General features: G+C 38.0%; 1 protein-coding gene across 1 annotated transcript in view; it reads left to right on the top strand.

Annotated features, from left to right (window-relative positions):
- The first annotated feature begins 14,702 nt into the window (after positions 1-14,702).
- Positions 14,703-21,755, top strand: part of LOC135707225 (protein expanded-like) — a 170,783-nt gene continuing 163,730 nt past the window's right edge. Inside the window, exon 1 of the mRNA XM_065228990.1 lies at positions 14,703-15,021. The gene's annotated coding sequence lies outside the window, so the exon portion shown is untranslated. The remainder of the gene's footprint in view (positions 15,022-21,755) is intronic.

Here is a 21,755-nt window from a genome sequence, read left to right as displayed (position 1 = left end):
TAAAAAAATGTATTGCTTCGCCATCTTTGCGGCCAAAACTTGAACTATGTTTGTCCACCAAATTGTAGCTCTAATTAATCCAAGGAGCCTCAACGTGTTATAATTTTTTTCCTGCAAGATTTAATTCCAGGTCCACTGTGCACTGTGCACACAGTTACCTTGAACCTACATTTTGTCCGTTTTATGTTTGTAGGGGAGAATGATGTAAAATGAACCAGCGGAGTAATATGACCAACTGCAATTTTTCATGGACTTTTCAAACAAAATTTGATAGTTTTTCATCTAGAACTGCTAGGTGGAAACGATATGAAATAATTTGTCTCGTAATTGGAGCACATTTGCCGTGATTCGAGATTCCAGTGATGACCTGTGTTATATTTATACTTGGGTGCTGATCCGGTCAACAACTACCATAGATGGACCTGGATTCGATTGCCCGGTTCTGGGTCGCCACCAAAGCCGAGATTCAAGAAGTTATTTTCACGAGCAGCTCAATATATGGCCAATCATCAGCAACGGAAGATCTTCCATTCGGAACACCGCGAGTTCACGTACATCGACCGTCTGCAGGACCTACAATATCCCCAGCTTGTTCCTGGGTCCGCTGTCAAGCCAGCAAACCCCCAACGTCTAATCGTTCAGTGCGATCATGTTGCCGATGTAGGACTTTCAAGTGCCGGGGAGAAGCTTACAGCTGGCAAACGAATTTGGTTAACATTGGAGGCATTTGGTGAGATCCACTGTATTTTATATAACATTCGTTACATTGCATAATACTGTTACATTCACTCATAACCTAGCTCGGAGCATTTGATACGGTATGTCCAGGCATCCTTCCACCCCTGAAGATTCACTAAATGCATAGCTGTTTAGATATACCATGCCAGCACCATATATGAAGCGTCCCTAATGAAGACGCACTCGTTTATTTTGACAGGATTTTTTTAAAACCTTGTAACATCATCATCCCCAGAGCACTGAAACTAATATTTGCAGAAGTAACATTTCAAAAAAAAAAAAAAATTAAAATAGTCGTACATTATGGAGTGCTACGAATTAGGAACTGCTTGGAATATGGTGCCTCCACGGTTTATTTGAACTCGAATCCTTCACACAGAATCATCTTTGCGGCAAATGCAACGCAGTACCTGGCCATTTTGATGTTTGTGTCATATCTCAGATATGCTGCAAACATCAATGTTGACAAGAAACATGATTAGGTCTTATCTAATCTAATGATTTCCCAGGGTGCTTTCTTGTTCGGGCTGCGATTGTATTAGATTAGAGTAGATTAGATTAGATTAGAATTGCTAGGTGGAAACATTCATATAAATTGCTGCTTTGAAAAAAGGTCTTTGATCGCTGCACAGTGGTCCAAACGGTGAAAAACGTGATCGTGAGGAACAATTTGAAAACTTTTTGTTTTAGGTATATAGTATCATCGAAGAAGTTTCTAGGTATACAAAGCCCCAGCTTTTGACGGTACCCGTTGGTTGATTAATCCTCCTTCCTAAAAGTGAGACTTGAAGAGTGGAGATATAGGGTATAGAGGATGTCTTCAGCAAAGTTGCAATAGATGGCACAACAAACAACTTTGCTACTGCAACAAAACAAACAAGACACCATCATCTATCTGTATAAAACTGTCCCACATAGATAAAAGTACTAAATTTTCACGGGCCAACCTCTAGATTTGAGAATTTAGGTGCGAAAACCATTCCCTGAAACTTTAAGCTCATTTGGTTGTAGGATGAGCTGGTGCTTTTAGTTTGAATTGTGTATGGAGCATTTCCAGCCCAAAACGCAAACCGGTTGGACATGAGTGTTTCCGATTTGAATGAAACATTTCTCACGTGTTCGCTGCTACTAATGGTTGCATTTTTCATTTAAATATGATTTTTTCCTCCAGAGTAACTTTTGGAAAGGGCGTATAAAAAAATGGATTATTTTTTTTTCAAAAAATCATAACTTGAAAACTATTGATTTGATCAAAATGGCATATGAGAAGAAGTTTTAGGTAGTTAAATTATCTTTGCGGAAAAAATACACTGAAAGAAAAACTTAGTAAATTAGTATTTAAAAACGTAAAACGATGATCATCTCAAAACACCCCCCCCCCCCTCCCTTCGATCTTTGGCTAAAATTCACAAGACAACAGAACCAATAAAAGTCAGTTAGATTGACAGAACATATGTAGTTGCATTGCTTTTCAATGACGACCGATGACTGTTTCATTGATATATGATTTTTCCGTAACTATGAATCCTCAGTAGACGTGTTTTTTTATCAAAGGCAAGTGTCACTCGAACCATAACAGCAATTTATAAAATAACGAATATTTTGAATGGTTTGAGTGACACTTGCCTTTGATAAAAAAACACGTCTACTGAGGATTCATAGTTATGGAAAAATCATATATCAATGAAACAGTCATCGGTCGTCATTGAAAAGCAATTCAACTATGTTCTGTCAATCTAATTGACTTTTATTGGCTCTGTTGTCTTGTGAATTTTAGCTAAAACGGCCTCTTTTCTGATTTTTATCTCTCAATCTATGAAATAAACACGAAAACTATGTTGGAATGAAACTTCTAGAACAATATGAGGAACATTATGCCGTACACTACACATTTTTATATCATACGGGTGGAAAATTCGTAGAACAAATACTTTAAAATTCTTCACTTTTTAAGATATCTTCGAGCATGAAACTAAGTCAAACTTCAATAAAATCACTTCTAATAGTCAACCTTTGGTCACAAAGTTGATACATGACACATTAAACTTTGCTATGAAAGTTGTTACAGCAGTTTTCGTTATTTCAGTCTCGAGATACAAATATTGTAAGCCGCAAATTACCTTAAAACATAAAATTAACTTGAAGCACCTCTAAATCAACACCGATTTTGCTGAAAATTTGCACAACAGTTCAAATTAACATGACGAACAGTAATCACGGTTGACCCGTTACATTCCGAACATTTCGTTTAAAATGAACAGGTCTAATATATATTGGGACGTTCTTCACCTGTTCCATTCTATCATCTCTCTTAGCGTTTCAAGTTAAAAAGCAAGTAGTTTTTTACGATGGATAACAATTTCAAGTGTTGTAAACCTCTACCTAAATCAAAAAAGTGTTGTTCAGATACAAGAAACTTGTCAGATGGAGTAATAGAAAAATTAAAATGTTTTGGCTGTAAAATACCTCTGGATAGTTCTTTGAAAATTTGTAGTAGATGTCGTCTTCAAGTTTACCGTTTGCCATCAAACAAAACGCCTTCGAATGACGGAATGCAGCAAGATCTGGAACAACCTTCTACCAGTGGTGTACGCTCAACAGCACCCATAGATATCGAGAGTGAATCCATTGTGAATATCATCCCATTGGTTACGTCTCTGGCTTCATCGACTTCAGCAGATTCTGTTGTTAATAGAATCAGTTTGTCCCATAATATTGAGACATTCAACCAAGGCATCATGGGTATCCATGTATCATCGATTACGACAAAGAGGCTGAGAAGCGCGTGTTATCCTCAACAGAAAACCAAAGAAATCATGGATAGGGTTAAGCGACACATATTCGATCTTTCGGAAGATGATGACCAAGGAATCCTCAACGCCAAGGCTAAGGATTACGATGAAATGATGAGCTAACTAAAGGAAAAATACGCAGATGCAGAATGCACTCGAGAAGAAAAGACACAAGTATTATTCGTATTACCGAAATCTTGGCCTGTACAAAGAATCATGGATGAATTCGGTGTCAACAGATATACTGCAGCACAGGTAAGATTTATATTTTTTTTAAACACATTAAAGGAAAAATTAAAAATAATTTTCATTTTCTTTCTTCCCAGGTAAAGATTTGGTCGCCGAAGATGGAATATTATGTTCCCCTCGTTCCAAAGCAGGACATGGACTGAGAGCAGAGTTAGTAGATACAGTTGTGAAATTCTACGAAGATGACGATATAAGCAGAGTTATGCCGGGCCAAAGAGATTATGTCTCTGTAGTGACGGGTGGTGTACGCCAGGTAATACAAAAACGGCTCCTAACAATGTCGCTCAAAGAAACATACTTGCATTTTACGGAAACCCATAAAGATATCAATATTAGCTTTAGCTCATTTGCAGCCTTACGGCCAAAAAATTGTAAACTTCTTAGTAAATCAGGATCTCATAATGTTTGTGTATGTACGATTCACGAAAATGTTAATCTAATGTTGAACAGCCTGAAAAAAAGATCGCATATTGTGTGATCGCACTATCTATATGGAACAACTTCTTTGCGATTTACAATCTAGAACAGACTTTTGCCATCTTCGAACTACATGAATTGTTACGATACGTCATTATCCGAAACAAAATTATTAGAAATATTGGAAGAGAAACAAATATTAGAAGTGTCGTTTGAACAGTGGACTACGACAGATAGGTGTAATATTTATTGAGTTGAAAACTTTGCCTTCCGAAGATTTTTCATTTTTCTTAACGGAAAAGTTAGACAAATTAATATATCACGATTTTATAAAAAATAAGCAGGCAGAATTCTTAAAAACAAAAAAACAAACACTAGAAGATGGCGAAGTCGTCGTTATTTGCGACTTTTCTGAAAACTACACATTTGTTCTGCAAGATGAGGTTCAAAGCTATCATTGGAATAATTCTCCATGTACAATTCATCCATTTGTCGTTTATTTTAATGATAATGGTACACTAAACCATTTAAGTTTTGTGGTTATTTCGGACATTTCAAAGCATGACACAGTAGTTGTTTATCTCAAAATTATTAGAACTTTTAAAGTCGCAAATAACAGTCCAAAAGTGTATTTTTATGTCAGATGGAGCAGCATCACAATATAAAAACATAAAAAAATTTGCTAGCCTTTGTGGATTTAAAGATAAGCATAATGTAGAAATTGAATGGCATTTTTTTGAAACTTCACACGGCAAAGGTCCTTGTGATGCGATTGGCGGTACCCTTAAGAGAATGGCAACCAGAGCAAGTTTAGCTAAGCAACACGAGCACCCTATAACGAACCCTAAGCAACTGTACGACTGGGCAAAAAGTCGTAAAGAAGATCTTCAAACAAAAATGTCATTTTGTTATGTTTCTACAGAAGAAAACAAAAAGGCTAACACGGAATTTGATCTAATTTTTAAGAAAGTGAAACCAATTCCTGGGACTCGAAAATATCATTGCTATATTCCAGTTTCAAACAACCAAATTGCAGTAAAAATATTCCCTAATTCAAACGATACACCCAAATTATTCAATGTATTCAAATAATATGAGTTGTAAAATAAAATAATAAATATATACGGTTTCTTATCTCAACAAATCTTTCATTTGACCACATCAACGTGCTTCTCTTCCGCTGCCTCTAGATAGAAACGGGTAAGTGTTTTGAGATAATCATCGTTTTACGTTTTTTAAATACTAATTTACGAAGTTTTTTCGTTTAGTGTATTTTTTCCGCAAAGATAATTTAATTACCTACAACTTTTTCTCATATGCCATTTTCATCAGATCAATTGTTTTCAAGTTATGATTTTTTGCAAAAAATCAATCCATTTTTTTATACGCCCTTTTCAAAAGTTACTCTGGAGGAAAAAATCATATTTAAATGAAAAATGCAACCATTAGTAGCAGCGAACACGTGAGCAATGTTTCATTCAAATCAGAAGGGGTCGAGACAAAATTGACATTTTTTTTAACGATTTGAGCTCGATCATAAAGAACGTTTCCGTAATCTCAATTTTATTAAGATATACATAACTTGTAGTTGAGATATTTGCTTTTTAATGTATAGGAAAATTTTGTAGATGAAAATTTCAACCAAATCTCCTATACAAACATTAAACCAAAAGCACCAGTCCATGTTACGTCAAAAACAGTTTGAAACATTCAGAAAGTGATTATCTCACCTATTGACATGAGTCTGGATGTTGGTCTGTGGAAAATATGAACATTTATTTTTTTAGTGGTAATCTAGTTGATACGTTGCATAAGCTGCCTGTTTTTTTGTTGAAAGATACGAACAAATCCATATATAAATTAAAAAACGAATATCTCCATAGTACCAACTTGAATCGTTATGCTGGCTTGAGCAAAACTGTTTCTTATAGTTCAAGCTACGTGTGCTGAAATTCTGAGGTTAATCGAATTTGCTGAACCAGTTCTATGTACGAATGAGTATATGAATGTTATTTCTTCATATATTTTAATCAATATCCCCATATAGATTTTAATTCAAAATGGGGTTGACCCGTTAAAAATTATAAAAAAAATCTCCCATATAAATGTGGGCCAGTCTAATCTGCATAATAAAGATATGATCCTTACTTACCTTACCAATCAGGCTAAGGCCTTGTTGTCCTCTGCTGTCCGAAGAAGTCGTCTCCACTCTACTCGATCCATGGCCACACTTTGCCAGCCTCGTAGTCTGCGAAGGGTCCGCAGGTCGCCTTCTACTTGGTCGATCCACCTTGCCCGCCTCTGCGTGTCTCTTCTACTTGTTCCTGTTGGGTCGCTTTCTAGAACCATTTTCATTGGGTCGTCGTGTGGCATTTTTACGACGTGCTCAGCCAACCGTAGCCGCCCAATTTTTGCAACGTGGACGATGGATGGTTCTCCCAGCAGCTGGTGCAATTCGTGGTTCATTCGCCTCCTCCACGTTCCGTCATCCATCTGCACTCCATCGTAGATGGTACGCAACACCTTCCGTTCGAAAACACCAAGGGCGCGTTGGTCCTCCACGAGCATAGTCCAGGTTTCGTGGTCGTAGAGGACCACCGGTCTAATCAGCGTCTTGTAGACAGTCAACTTCGTGCGGCGGCGAATTTTATTCGACGGGAGCGTCCTTCGGAGTCCAAAGTAGGCACGATTCCCTGCCATAATGCGTCTTTGAATTTCTCTGCTGGTATCATTTCCGGCGGTCACCGTCAATCTGAACTCGGGGTGGGAGGTTAACATTGTCTTCCCTAGAACCTCTTCCTGTTCATGTATTTTGTCTTTGATGCGTTGATGGCCAGTCCAATCCGCCTAGCTTCAGCCTTCAGTCTGATGAACGTTTCCGCCATCGTCTCAAAGTTCCGTGCCATGATGTCAATGTTATCGGCGAATCCAAGAAGCTGGATGGACTTCCTGAAGATCGTGCCACTCGTGTCTATCCCAGATCTCCTGATCACACCTTCTAACGATATGTTGAATAGCAAACACGAAAGTCCATCACCTTGCCGTAACCTCCTTCGAGATTCAAAGGGGGCTCGAGAGTGTCCCTGATACTCGAACAACGCACATCACTCGATCCATCGTCGCCTTGAACAATCGCCTCAGTTTATCCGGAAATTCGTACTCGTGCATAATCTGCCATAGCTGATCTAGATATATGATCCAACCAGCAATATAAAATTGTTTCAAAGGTTAAGCCATGCATGTCTCAGAACAAACAGATTTAATGTGAAACCGCATAAGGCTCAGTATAACAGCTATAATTTTCAAGATTATTTACCTACTTACTTGGATAACTGTGGAAAATCTAGAGCTTATATATATAAAATGCTTAAACCTCGCGAAACCTGTGCAATTATAGCCATACCAATCGTCCTCCGTGACGATGATGTTGAAATCTGGATAATTTTGTTGATCGTTTGGTCTCGTACCGACGACGGATCTTTCAAAGATCTGCCCTATCAACTATTGATGATACACACTTAGAAATACCTAATCTTACACGTGACGGAATCCATCTTTGACATACTATAAAGGATGAGACGTAAACAAATATTTCATGTAAAATTAAGCGCTCCGAGACTCAATAGTTCGAGAGTACCTTTGATTGAGCTGAATTTTGCATCTATTATGACTCAATTTTATGTCAAAATTGACACTCGTATATGTCAGTCTCAGAGCACCTAAATTAACATCAATTTTTCTAAGTGTGTAGTAGAGAGGACAAACACGGTTGTAACGGGTAACGGGGAATCAGGGTTCGATTCCGGAGAGGGAGCCTGAGAAATGGCTACCACATCCAAGGAAGGCAGCAGGCGCGTAAATTACCCAATCCCGGCACGTTGAGGTAGTGACGAGAAATAATATGATGTTTTATATTTGAAATGAGTTGAGCATAAATCCTTAAACAAGGATCCAGTGGAGGACAAATCTGGTGCCAGCAGCCGTGGTAATTCCAGCTCCACTAGCGTCTATTAAAATTGTTACGATTCAAACGTTCGAAGCGTGGGAATCTTCAAAAGTGGAGAAAAACTGGAAGAACACTTCCATTGCTAGGCAGTCGAAGCGATTTATTAATCCAAACATTTCTGTGACCCACAAAATCCTGGAATTTTCTAAGAAAGATCTAAGTATATATGCAGGTCTTATAGCAGGTCATTGTTCGAGCCGTTATCACTTGAAGCTGATTGGAAAACTTCAAGATGATGTATGTCGCTTCTGTGGCATAGAAAAGGAAGACTCGGAACATTTGCTATGCCACTGTCCGGCAATTTTCAATAAAAGGCGTAAGTTCTTCGACAAGGGGCTGATAGAACCCTTTGACATTTGGAGAACAACTCCCAGTACGGCAGTGCACTTTATTCGAAGTATAATGCCGTGCTGGGATAATGCTATTAGTCAAACGATGGCGATCACTTCTAATAATAGTGATACGGCATCTTGATATAGCTAAAGAAAAAAATGGGGAATATGTCACAATAGATCAGAAAAATGGTCGCAGTGATGAAAATACCCGACAAGGAAAAAAAAAACGTTCGAAGCTTGTTCTTGTCCAACACGGGTGCTGCTCCTAATGATGGTAGTAGGTCACTGGATTGTTGTGACTATAACACTGGGCGTTGATGCATTTCATCGGGTGCAGTGTATTCTCCAAAATGCCCAGCTGCAATTACCTTGAACCAATTAGAGTGCTCTAAGCAGGCTATCCTTCTTCTTATTCTTCTTATTCGCATTTCAAGCTTATTGCTTAGCGCATATTAGCTTATTGCGTGCTCTCAACTAAATACACTTCCACAGTTATTAATTGAGAGCTTTCGATGCCACTACCAATGCATGAATTTGTATATTATGTGGCAAGCACAATGATACTCTATGCCCAGGGAAGTCGAGAAATTTCCAACCCGAAAGATTCCCTCGACCGGACCGGGAATCGAACCCACCGCCTCCGGCTTGGTAATACCGTGCCTTTACTGACTAGGCTATGAGGCCCCCAGGCTATCCAACGGTCGAGAATAATCTTGCATGGAATAAAGGAATATGACCCTGGTCTTAAAATTCATTGGTTTGTAATCCAGATCAAGCCCCGTTACGTGGGTAGATCACCTTTTCGTGGTACGTTACGGGATGAAAGATCTACCACCGATGTCTAGTCCTGACTACTTCAAACTAGGGGAACAGAATTTATCAGTAATAAAAGGAACACATATTAGTCCTTGTTACTTTTTATGCCTTGTTGATAGTGATAAGACTCGGCTTTGTCCACCGAAGATGATCTTGAAACAAGGAAAAAATGAGTTAGTTAGTCATCCATGTGATTCCTAATCTTCTATTCGTTGTTACCTAGTTTGAAGTGGTTATGACTAGGGTTCTGATGCATGGTCATTATCGGTGTCACTGCTTATTTTAGTTGCTAAGGAATCCAATTTTGACTGACAAAGGGGCGCGCCTTTGGAGGGTGTTTTAACACTCCGAAGGGTATAAATAGCGGGACCTTTCAATTAGAGTCGGATCCTTGCGATGAATGCAAGAATGATAACTGTCAAACATATGGAGTATTACGACATGCATTAACCTAAGGACACGGGATATACTACAATAGATCAAATTACTGGTCACAGTAGTGTTAGGTCTCGAACAGAGAAAAAAAAATCCAGATCAAGAGGTAAGAACGGTAGTAGGGGGCATTACTATTACGGCGCGAGAGGTAAAATTTGTAGACCGTCGAAATACTAACTAAAGCGAAAACATTTGCCAAGGATGCTTTCATTAATCAAAAACGAAAGATTGAGAATTGATGGCGATTAGAAACTACCCTAGTTCTAACCGTAAACCATGCCAAAGAGCAATGTTTATCTTCCTGATGAATGTGGGCGTCTTAGTGGAATACCGAGTATTAGTACAAGATACTGAAGAAGTCTGCACATTGTAGACGAAATACGCGTATCTGTCAAGGATAAGCAAATAAGGCAGTGGAATTAAATGCTCATTAATGTTTATCTTGTTGATATACACGTTTCTGTACAAACATCCGCTATTATTCTATCCTCGGAGATATTGTAAATGTTTGATTCTAATTGGCACTTAGAATTTAAATAAATTATAGGGTGGCAAATAGTAGCAATTAAGTCAAATTCTATTGGAAAGTACATCAAAAACACTGCAAAATTATGTCAGAATTATCAACATCTGACAACGTCGTGAAAAGATACAGCCTCAGTTAAAAGGAGACAACAAAATCAAATTTCTTTCAACTCATCATATTTGCCTTGATAACCTTCAGACTGCTTTGAGTTGCTTCCCCAAATGGTTTGAAATATGATTTTTCTACAGATTGATTATTTAAAATCATTTTCAGAACTGTTTGAATATCTTTTTGATTTACGGTTTAGCGACTTTGCAGTCAATTTAATTGTTTATAGGAAAGTTTGAACATACTGAGAGGTAAGCACATATCATCGGTAAGAGACGTGTGTGTGAGAAAATTTGCGAAAAAATCTAAGGGCACCGGTGGGATTCGAACCCACAATTGAATATCGTCAAACTGAGCAGGAGTCTAGAATTCACTCTCTTCCGACTCATAAAAAAAGTATTCAATTTTTTTACTCGCACTCAGCTTATGAACACTATGAATAAAAAATATGTTAAAGTGACGCAATGTTATTAGAGATAATGTAACAAGGATGAAAATGCCCATGATATAATTTCCAAAATCGTTTTAACACACTGATAAATATTCACAGTTGTTTGCATTGCACTACTGCAACTTTGCAAAAGACACCAACCGTCTATCGCACATAAAAAAAAAACGTTTTTTGAGCCTCACTTTTAGGGGGATCAACGTCAAAAGATGCATGCCTAGAAGCATGGAAACGAGAAGCAGTTTAAGACAAACTGATGTTCTGCGGCGAACAAAGTGGACGATCCCCAACTAACATTTTCAGCTTTGTAAGCCAACTTTTCCAGCGTTGTGCTGTAAAGTAGCTGAAAAGAAGCTGCAGATACAGCTACAAGCAAAAGCTAGCAAAATAGTTTTGGAGAGCGTTTACTCAACTTTCTCACAACCATTATTCAATTTGTCAGTCGCACTGAATAACATAAGCCAATAAACGCTAATGTCACTTCTATACACACACTAATCAACTTTCAACTTGTAGCTGCAAAACAAAGCTAACAAAGTGAATATATTACTCATTTGATGGCTTCTAAACAACCAACCACTCTTGCTGAATAACATAAACATCAAAAGTGCTTTTTCAACAACTAAACAACCTGTATTCAGCTTCTAAACTGTGTTAGAGCAACTTCGGAAGCATTTTCACAGCCAACTAGGCTTATTTTTAGACGTGTGCAGTTTTACAGCTTTTACTCTGCTCTTTTATAACTAGTCGAGAAAAGTGATTCGTGTGCACTATTATAAAGCCTCTACTCAGCAATTTTGTTGTAGAAGGGAATGTTGATTTGTTTACATAAGTTCAAAGTGTTGGCGTAGCACAGTTGGTAGTGTCAAGGTTTGCCAATGAGGTCGTCTCGAGTTCGATTCCAGGTTCCGGTGCAGGGTAAATAATTTGGTGATGATTTGTAACTAATTTCGATTAATTTGATTCACAGCTAAATAAACTAAATAAATTCCTTCATAAACAGTATTTAACCCGGCTTCAAGAGAAAGCTGTGTAGTGATTATTGGATAACCGGGAAAAGGTTGAATAAGCGCCTTTCAAGTTCACACACAACTAAACAGCAGGATAACAGCTGTATAGAAGCGTTAATGGATATGCAATAAGAGCTTCTCCCGACCGTTCCAACAGCCATAAGTAGCTGACTAAGTTCGCCAAATTTGCTTGTATAGAGATTGAGTAAAGGTTTCCTCATATCGTATAACGTTTGAATACAGCTTGAGGCTGTATAAATGAAATGAGTAAAGCGTTTACATTGTGAAAATTGTTAGTTGGGGAGGTGCTTGTACAGAATCTAATGGCAGGAGTTAAACAAAAGGCCCGGCAATTCAGATTCGGTCAATCAAAAGCAAAGCAGAATATTTTTTCTTTATTTTTTTGAACTTAGAAAAGAAAAATGATTTGATTTTTGTAATAATTTACTTGCTTTCTCGTTTGATCGAAACAACCTTTATATTATTAAATTAATTATAAATTAAAATCAATAATTTCCAATGAACATAATGTTATTCTCATAAATTTAATTTACATTTTATTGATCAATTTATTGTTAATAGATTTGACAGGCAACAGAAAGAGATTTAAAAAGTTTCCTGATACAATTTAAATGATAGCACTAGTTTACACACAAAATTTAAACAAATAACTTCAATGTTTGACCTATGATTCTTATGTAAAATCATGCACTAAAAATCAAATTACAATAGAAAAAATATTTTTTTTACTAAAATGCAATTATCTCCGTCAGTGAAGTTAGTGGAATTGTTGTATTTTTAAATAGTTTATTGATGTATTTATTAAATTTTTGCATATTTTCAAAAAAAAAAATATTTCATCTAGGTAGCAGGTAGCAAGGTTAAATAAAATAAAAATTTGCGTTTGTAGTAGTTGTGCCAATTATTCCTAATTTCATTGACAAATGATTATCAGCTGATCAAAAGAAAAAAAATTTGCTCCTTTAATTAATTGTTAAAACAAAGAATTACAAACAAGATTACAGCCAGAGATATAAATGAACAAAAACCTTTCCTTAACGTGAAATTTAATGTTTTATCTGTATCTAGAAAACTATCCTGCTAAGATCTTTTCTGACAACATTTTTGGATTCAGCGCACGAATTTTCATGGGAAATGACCATCAGTGTACAAAGTTCAAATATGCTGTAAACTAGTGTTATAAAAACAATATGCCGTATGCCTAAAGTACCTTTGTCCAATGGGTAATACTTCCTCCTTACCGTACACATTTTTGTTTATATAAGCTCAACGTGCGACCAATAAGCAAGATGTTATGTTGCACATGACTAAAAAAAACGCTAAACTTGAAATCCATTATGTTATTGGACATGCTCCAATCACAACTCGATCGCAAAATTCCCCTATCCCTGTACCGCATACTTTTCACAGTCATATCACGTCCATTCCAAAGCTAGCTCCCAACATCAAATGCCCTAGCGTTCCGCGAGTTCCAATACAACTTGTTGCTTGCCATTTACGTCGGTGTCGGTAGGTAGGTACCTACATACTCTGCTGTGCTGCTACCGCTCGCTGACTCGGACTTTGGCTGCTATGCTCCAATCCAACTACAACCGCACTGACTCCGTATCCGAACAGCGATGTTTTGCTTCACACCACCAGCATCGAGCTGCTATCTCACCAACACACAATGAAGGCTGATGAGGCTCAATTCAAGCTCAGACCACTACGACGACCTGTTGGTAGTGGTGAAAAACGTGTTCCCCGCAGAACGAAGCATATTTCTGTGCTTTAAAAATATTTTCTTTCCTGCGCTTTCAGTTCACAGAAGAAACTCGCTCAAGCTACAGCGTTTTGAACCACGAACAAACGAACGGACGGACGGTCCCGTACGAACACGGCTGACCACCTCCCACCACCCATCGCCACTGCTGCCACCCGCCCGGCACCGTGCATGTATGTGATTTTGCTGTGCTTTGTGCTGACTGCATTGAGAGCTCGCGAGAGGTTCCTATGCGATTTAGGCTTTTGGTGTAACTGTTATTTTCGCAGTTTTTCGGAGAGCTTCTGGGAAAAATAGTAACAAGTAAGATCGACAAACACACCACCAACCACCAGAGAGGGAGAGTGGGAGAGAGATAGAGACGAAGGTGGTGCATAGAAGTCTGATTTTCCCAACCCTTCTCCCGACCGATTTGACGCCGCTTTGGCAGGGTTGTGTGCATGTGACTTTCTGCAGTTGCAATATTTTGTCTAGCAGAGCGCGATTTTTCCATGTTTTTTTTTGTGTGTGAATCGGTGACCAGTTAGTGCTCTGATTGAATCGTGATAGTCGTTTTGGTGAAACTTTCGTTCGACTGCAACACGATCGAGACGCGACGATCATCCCACAAACGAGCCTAGTTAGTAGCCCCTCAAGGTAGAGTGAGTGAAATTTCCAAACATTCCAATCGAATCGCACCAATCTCCATCGATAAGTGTGAAATATATAACAATATGCAGATATAAATATTTATAGTTTTTTGAAGCAGCGAAGGAAAAAATTTACATATTTGTTTTCGAATCATAAATTTTACTGTGAGTGTGTGTATATGTATACTGTACCGAGCAACAGCAGCAGAGGAAAATAAAAAGATAAAGAAATTTCTTATGAATGCATTATAATAAAAATGTTAAAAGTGACCCTAATTCGAATGAATGTTTAAACCAACAACAACATCGAAAATAAAAGCGTGTGAGGCAAGAGAAAGAGTAGAGTGGTAAAAAAATGGTCCAATATATGTAACTTGCCTCAAGGGAAGGGAAAAATGCTACCAATGAGAAATTGACCAGAAGCGAATTAAAAAAAAAATGAGGAAGATTAAAGCACGTAACATAATTCCAAATTTTGTGCGAATGTACTAAGATATCTGCTAACTAAATACCGAAAGTGTGACCGGATTCAAACCATCACCAATAACAAAACGTAACATCGTAACTCGTCAAGTGTGCAAACTTCTTAGTTATCGTCTAGCCGGTTCTTTTGAAATACAATTCCTGCTCATCAAAACATCGAGAGGACCTGCGTACTAAACCACTGGATTTACCCATCAAATACATTTGTTTTCCATTCGAGGCACTTACGATTATCCAGCATCAATGGTAAGTCAACTCAAAACAGAAATAATAATTATGTCAAATTCGCACAATATTTGTTTTGTGAATCACCCTGTACCTCTCGTAGTATACTTTGATTGACTAAGAGCTTCGGCGCGCGCCTGGCTTGCCGAGGAGGTCACATTTCAAACCTCGCCTAGGGGTCGAAACAAGGCCCAACCTCTAGCCGTAGAAAGTCAGTTTTTTGAACTCTGGGCCCTGCGATCTAAGGAAAACACATTTAAATCAATCATAACCCTTTCGTCGTCGATTGACTCAATAGCTGAGCTTACCGTCGACGACCATCGACTGCCACCGGTGTGGTATTGGTTCAACCCCTTGAGCAGTGTGGTCTGGTGTGTGTTTCGTTTGTGGCTTTGATCGTGTGGTTTTTCCTTACTCGTTTTCTCCTCAGGTGAGAGGGAGAACGAACGAGAGAAACTTGAGAGCAACCTATACACAACTACGGCCCATGCTAGTACGGGTTGAGGAATTTCATGTCGCTGATAGTTTCATAATACGGCATTCCACAAGCGGGTGACCCAAAAGTTGCCCCCTCTCTCGGGCAGGCAGGGCAGCACCACAGCAGCAGCTCGGTTTTGGCTTTGACGGGCGCGCGCGTACTTACCTACTCGCGAGAAGCCAAATCGGCGCAAATCATATCGATCACGGCGCATACCAATGAGCTTCGAGTTGTGGCCTAGCCTAGTTTGAAGATAATATGGTGACGGCTAGTATCTGAATTCAGGGCAAAATTTTCGGCGTGTGAATGTTTGCTAGTTGGGTATATGCACAGGAATGAGCTGGCTTTTGTTTTGGCTGACAAACCATTGGGTGTTGGGGCAGCAACTCATGTTTACCATTTTTGCACGAAGCTTTATGCCATAATATATGTAGCATTTGGGCTCAGGAAAGCATTTATCGTATTACAGACATTTAGTGATACAAAGTAGAATTAGATCCATACAATTATCGATGGTTATTTGTTCAATAACTTAGACCGGATTTATCAATGCAATTGAAGTCTGAGTGCATAATTCATGCGATGGATTCATAATTTAGAGAGCATGCAGGCACAACTTATGCATGAAATATAAAAATCATAAAACCAGGTTAAAATTAAATCTGGACGCAGGTTCTAATGAGCTACTAGTGGTCTGAAGCAGAAGCTTTTGACAATATTCTGGTAATTCTTGTTTGACGAGCCACTGCTAAAAATTCCGTAAAGTAAAAAGAATTTGTGTATGTAGCCATTAGACTGATGCAAAATTTTACTTTTTCGCTCCACAGTGCTTAAATGGTTTCAAATTGGGTCCTGATTAGGCTCCCAAAATTACAACTCATTCGGTTAGAAACAGACTTCGCACAAGCCATTTGAAGTTTGCATCTAAATTACTATGGAAAATCTCAACTTTTTGTTCATTCCCTTCTAGTCTTTTTGCATATTGAGCTTCAATTACTATTCTTGTAGAAAATTTTCTCAGCTTCAACTTTGCTGAATATCGTTTCTATGTAAAAAGAGACAGGAAAAAGTTATTAATTTTTCCAGAGATTGTTAAACTTATGACATGATCAAGCAGCTGCTCTGTAGGCAACACTGTATTTTGCAGTGTGACATAGTAGCCATGATTTGTGTGTCCTTTTCAACGCCCCAGAAACACCAATGTTGCCTGCTGAGCAGTTGATTGAGCATGATCATAAGACATGAGCGCATTGAACCATTGATAACTTTCAATCCTTGCATTTAATCAAAAAGTGATCTTCAGCTTGTAGCTGGGAAAATTTCCTACAAGTGCAGTTAAAAGTTTTTGAAGCAGACCGATATGGTGAATTATTATATAGACATGAACAAAAATCTTGGTTTAACCATAGTAATTCCCATACAAACTTCAAATGGTTTGTGCGATCTCAGTTTCTCACCAAATGGGTTCAAATTTTGAGAGGTTAGTCAGGATCCGATTTGGAATTGTTTATGTATTGTGGAGCGAAAATTTCAAATTTTGCATCACTCTAGTAGCCATGATAGCGTGATATAAATCTTTTATGTAGAATTAATTCACCTGAACACTAGAGCCATTAATGATACAATTCCGGAGAAAACTATGAATGATACCAAAAATCTTAACCTCAAGATCAACAAATCCATTTACCTGAAACCTCTTATAAAGCCTTCTCAAGGAACCAGGTTTATTACGGTCATCGAGTGCCGTATAAACCTCTTCAAAACCACGATTAATCCAGAATTGTTACTTGGGCTAGACATGACATGTAACACACTAAAAAAATCTGAATTTTTCTGGTGATGTAAACATCCATGCATGCAAACATTCATGCATGTAAACTTCCTTTTCACGTAAACTAGCAGCTTGCAAGAAATGTTGCAAACAAAGGTAGAAAGTTGCATACAATATATGGAATATTGCATGACATGTCTCATAAATTTACACGATTTATAATGTAAATTTGTATGATTTATGACGCTCCATTTATGTGCATCATGGTAACGGAAATTTACACTACTTTTTTTTAGCTGTGAAGGATAGAGTATATTTACACTTTAAAGTTTGTATGCAAAAATGTATGGGAAACCGAACGAAACTGTTCGTTAGCATGAGTTCTGCAAAATCTTGGTGATATTCACAATTCTGATTTGGTCACTCATTTTAACTAACAGTCATCGTCAAGGCAAACCATACCAATTGCTCTACAGAATGCACGAAATTACACTTTTCGATACCAGGTGAAGCTTTGTCATTTACGAAAAAATGAACGAGATTTCGAATATGTTTTTTTTTAGGATCAAATCTATCAGTGAAAAACAATTTTGACAATATCGTATGAAAGTCTGTTAATGACAATGACAAATCTAAGCACTGGTTAGCATGCCAAATATTTAAAAATTACTCGATTTTCACCAATCAAGTTTAGTGTTCCGCGCATACCTACAAGCTTATGTATTAGAGTCTAATAATTAGACTGATACAAAATTAGACATTTTTCCTCCATATTGCTCAAATCAAGGGGTAAGCCACTCAGCACAGTGTGACGAAAGTAGATTCGGCACAGCTTTGGCACAATCTTGTAGGCATTGGATTGTTCATTAAATACAATGGGAGCACTGCTGGACAGTTGTCATTGAAGTTGTTCACAACATTACGTGCTGTTTGACTGTGTATTTCAGAAACATACTCTAATCAAATATACTTGAGGAACTCACACCAGCAGTTCGATTCTCGGTTCATATTTAAATTCGAAATGTGGACTTCCGAGGGCTGTCGATTGCTATCGATGCCGGTCACAAGTATTTCAGCTACTAAATACGCAAATGTAGTGTACTATGAACCGGAATGCAAGAACAATTTGGATGAATTGGATCATGCAAAAACTCAAAGGAGAAGAATACTGGCTAATCAAGAAAATTGTATGTGGCAGGATGTGGCCTTGGGCCCTACTTTTCAGCAGAAATTCACCAGAAATCGGTTAATTGGCTATCTACCAAACCAAACTCACCTGAACAATACCGAACTACTTTTCACGGCACAATCACACTGAATTTTTATTTCTTCCACTCAACGTAATAAACTTACAATTTTTTAACTGAATTTCACTGGTTGAGGTACTACGATCAAATTCTCCCGGAGCTCCAAACCGATTGCAAAACCAAGTATCTTAGCTTGGAATCCTCCTTCTTAGCATAATCCATTCCAAAACCGGAAACCTCCGAAAGCTTCTTGCCCGTAATCATCACCTTCAGCAGTTCCTCTTCCAGATTCAGCAGAAAAGTGTTTTTGTCGGATTGACCAGCAACGTTCGGACGTCATTAGAGCAATAGAACTTGTAACGCAGAGCACAGATGATCCATCCGAAGTGCAGATAGTTCTAGTCACTGAATGCCCTGAACTTCAAACTGTATTTGCCACCCGACTGGATAATCGCCGGATAGCACATGTCCAACTAGTTGGTATCCACATCGGAGACGTACCTGTTGTCTGTCAGAGCCTGCTCGACACCCTCCGACAGTTTGGCATGTTTTACTTTCTTATCAGCATCGATAATCACCATAATGTGATCCTCGAGGTACTTGTTGAATACATCTACCGTCACCAGGCACACTTTCATGGTGGTGATAACCTCGGAGTGCTCCTTGGAGCACATGCTGTACCCGATTGGGACACTGATGTCCACCGTGTCGAAGCTCTTGTCCTTGACGAAGGCTGCCAGGTCTGCAGCGAGATGGATTTGCTGTAGTTTCCTCGTCAAAAAAACCTCCGTCAGAATGCAATCCACCTTCTGCAGTGAATCATCATGGGAAAACTCGGGTTCCTTCCAGTTGCGTAGAAGCGTTTTATTCGTTGGTAGAAGGAATCCTTATCAAGCACGATATTGGACATATTCGGGGCCTTTCAACTATTGCATCCAACGGTTTTCCATGCGGGGACACTTCCGGTTGCTCTCCGGCTTTTTTTCTTTGTTGCGTCCTGTTGGACGGCTGAGACCGCTCACGGTCCATCTCGCCAGCATCCCTCCTTGGTTGTCGCTAGACCTATGTTATCCTTGCGATTGCAAACCAAAACATTCAAACTGTTTAAAATGCCGGGTTGCCAAATATACCATAATATTCGGATTTTACAAATCGCAGCTGTTCTGTGACCGGCACAATCGCCACACTTGCGGCACAGTGAGAAAAATGTTGACCCAAGATTGGTGTGCGGAATGACCTGAAATTAAATGACACAACAGCCAAGAAAACGCCAAAATATGTAATCTATTAATCATAAAATGGCATTGCAATTCCTAAACGATTTAAAAAGCACCAATATATTTAGAGGAATTAGATTTCGTTAAAGGATTTTAATAAGCATGTGAAAACTTTTAATGCTACTGATTCTGACCAAGTTGTCAAAATTGGTTGCGAGTTATATTGAGAAACGCTGTTATAAACACATTTGAATCATTGGGAAACAAATTTTTGCAATGCAGATCTTTTGAAGACATTTCATTCAAGTTTAAATCTAGATAGAGCTGGAATTAGGGCGTAACAGCCTTTGTAAACAATGACTTCCATCGATGATTTCTAAGAACTCAAGGCACACCCACGCAAACAAACATAACCATCGGGTAGGGGAAGTCTTCCCCTACCCGATGGTGTTCTTGATTTGCGTCAGCAAGCCTTAACTTTCTAAAAATCATCGATAGAAGTCATTGTTTACAAAAGCTGTTACGCCCTAATTCCAGCTCTATCTAGAAATCAAGTTTGATCAGACAATCAAATAAATGTTGACTTTAGAAGACTGCAAATATTAAAATAATCCTCATGGTCAACTTTTGAAATCCTGACCATATTTTTTCTAGAATCAAGCCTCATTTAAATCAAACCAGTATTTGAAAGCACAGATTGTCACTACTGATGGCACTTTAAGTTTGCGTGGTTGTACTTCGATATAAGAGAAATTTGCGTTCAAAGCCATTGTTTACGATTTGCCGTTTGGTCTATTTTTTATATTGTTCTAGAAATATCTTCCCATGGCTGACAGAAAACAGGAACTGACAATTAATGGTTTTAGCACTTACAGTACATTAGAAGAGTGCTTTGGTTTGGTAGAGCTGCATCCTTGAGTTCTAGCAGTTTTTAATGTTTCTGATCTTCTATCGTTCTTGTATTCATGAAGCTCAAGAATTTATTGGAGTTCTTTTGAGTTCTAAGCGTTTGCGGAAATTGAAAAGCTCCCGGGGATATTGAAGTATTTCTTTGAGAGTACCGAAATTCCATGTAGCCTCGAGAGTTTTAAAAATTGCTGGAACTCCAAAAGTGTCTATGGCTTGTACTTCGGTAAAAATTACTAAATATCTGAGAGTGCTGAAAGTGAAATCTTCGTTTAGCAGGAAATCTTTGAACAATTCCTGATCGAAAATCCAGTTTGAACAATAACTAATGGACAACGTTTGAATTTTTGAACACTTGAAGATCTTCCCAACAATACTTAATCAAACTGAAGTCTTGAAAAAATATGCAGACTTTATGAAAACTGTCGGTCACCTGGAGATAATTTAAATTTTTGGTCAATCTGCCTTCTTTGGAGAATATCTGAAAGACGCCATTTTAATTATTGAATAGTTGAAGATCTTCAGATCTTCATATTAATCAGCCTGAAGTATTTAAAAATGAAACAGAGCACTTTCTTTAAATGTATGATACGCTGTAAATCAGTCAAATATGAACCTTGGAAGAATATCTAAGAGACAAGATTTGAATTATTGAACGGTTGCAGATCTTCAGGATATTAGTTGATCAACTTAAAGTATTGAAAAATATACAAAAGATTTTATTGAAAATCCGTGCACAATAATCCAGACTTCCGTTGATCGATAATGTTTAACAACGGAACTGTTCGTTAAAAGTTTCAAAATCATTGAAAAACTAAAAATAAAAAAATTTGTTCAGATAACCCCATTTTATGATAAAAATTAAATTGGTTGATTATATTAATTTCAACAATCATTTTAATAGTTACTGACTTCATCATCTGTTCAAAAACCGTGCAAATTTTAACCGACTTCAGTGCGTAAATATATATCTTAAATTCAGTTAAGTTTCCTGGAATTCTGCGAAATTTCATGTACTTCCACAAAGTTTCATGAAGTTAAAAACCAATTCTATCAACTCAACCTTCTGAAATTTTTTTACAATCCATTGAGATTATCCGAAGCTCCCTGAGCCTCTATAAAATTTCCTGAACTGG

Source organism: Ochlerotatus camptorhynchus, unplaced genomic scaffold, assembly GCF_037179485.1.
Source record: "Ochlerotatus camptorhynchus isolate MF236.1 unplaced genomic scaffold, CSIRO-AGI_Acam_v1.1 ptg000305l, whole genome shotgun sequence".
NCBI classification, from domain to species: domain Eukaryota; kingdom Metazoa; phylum Arthropoda; class Insecta; order Diptera; family Culicidae; genus Ochlerotatus; species Ochlerotatus camptorhynchus.
This window is presented reverse-complemented; position numbering and strand designations above follow the sequence as displayed.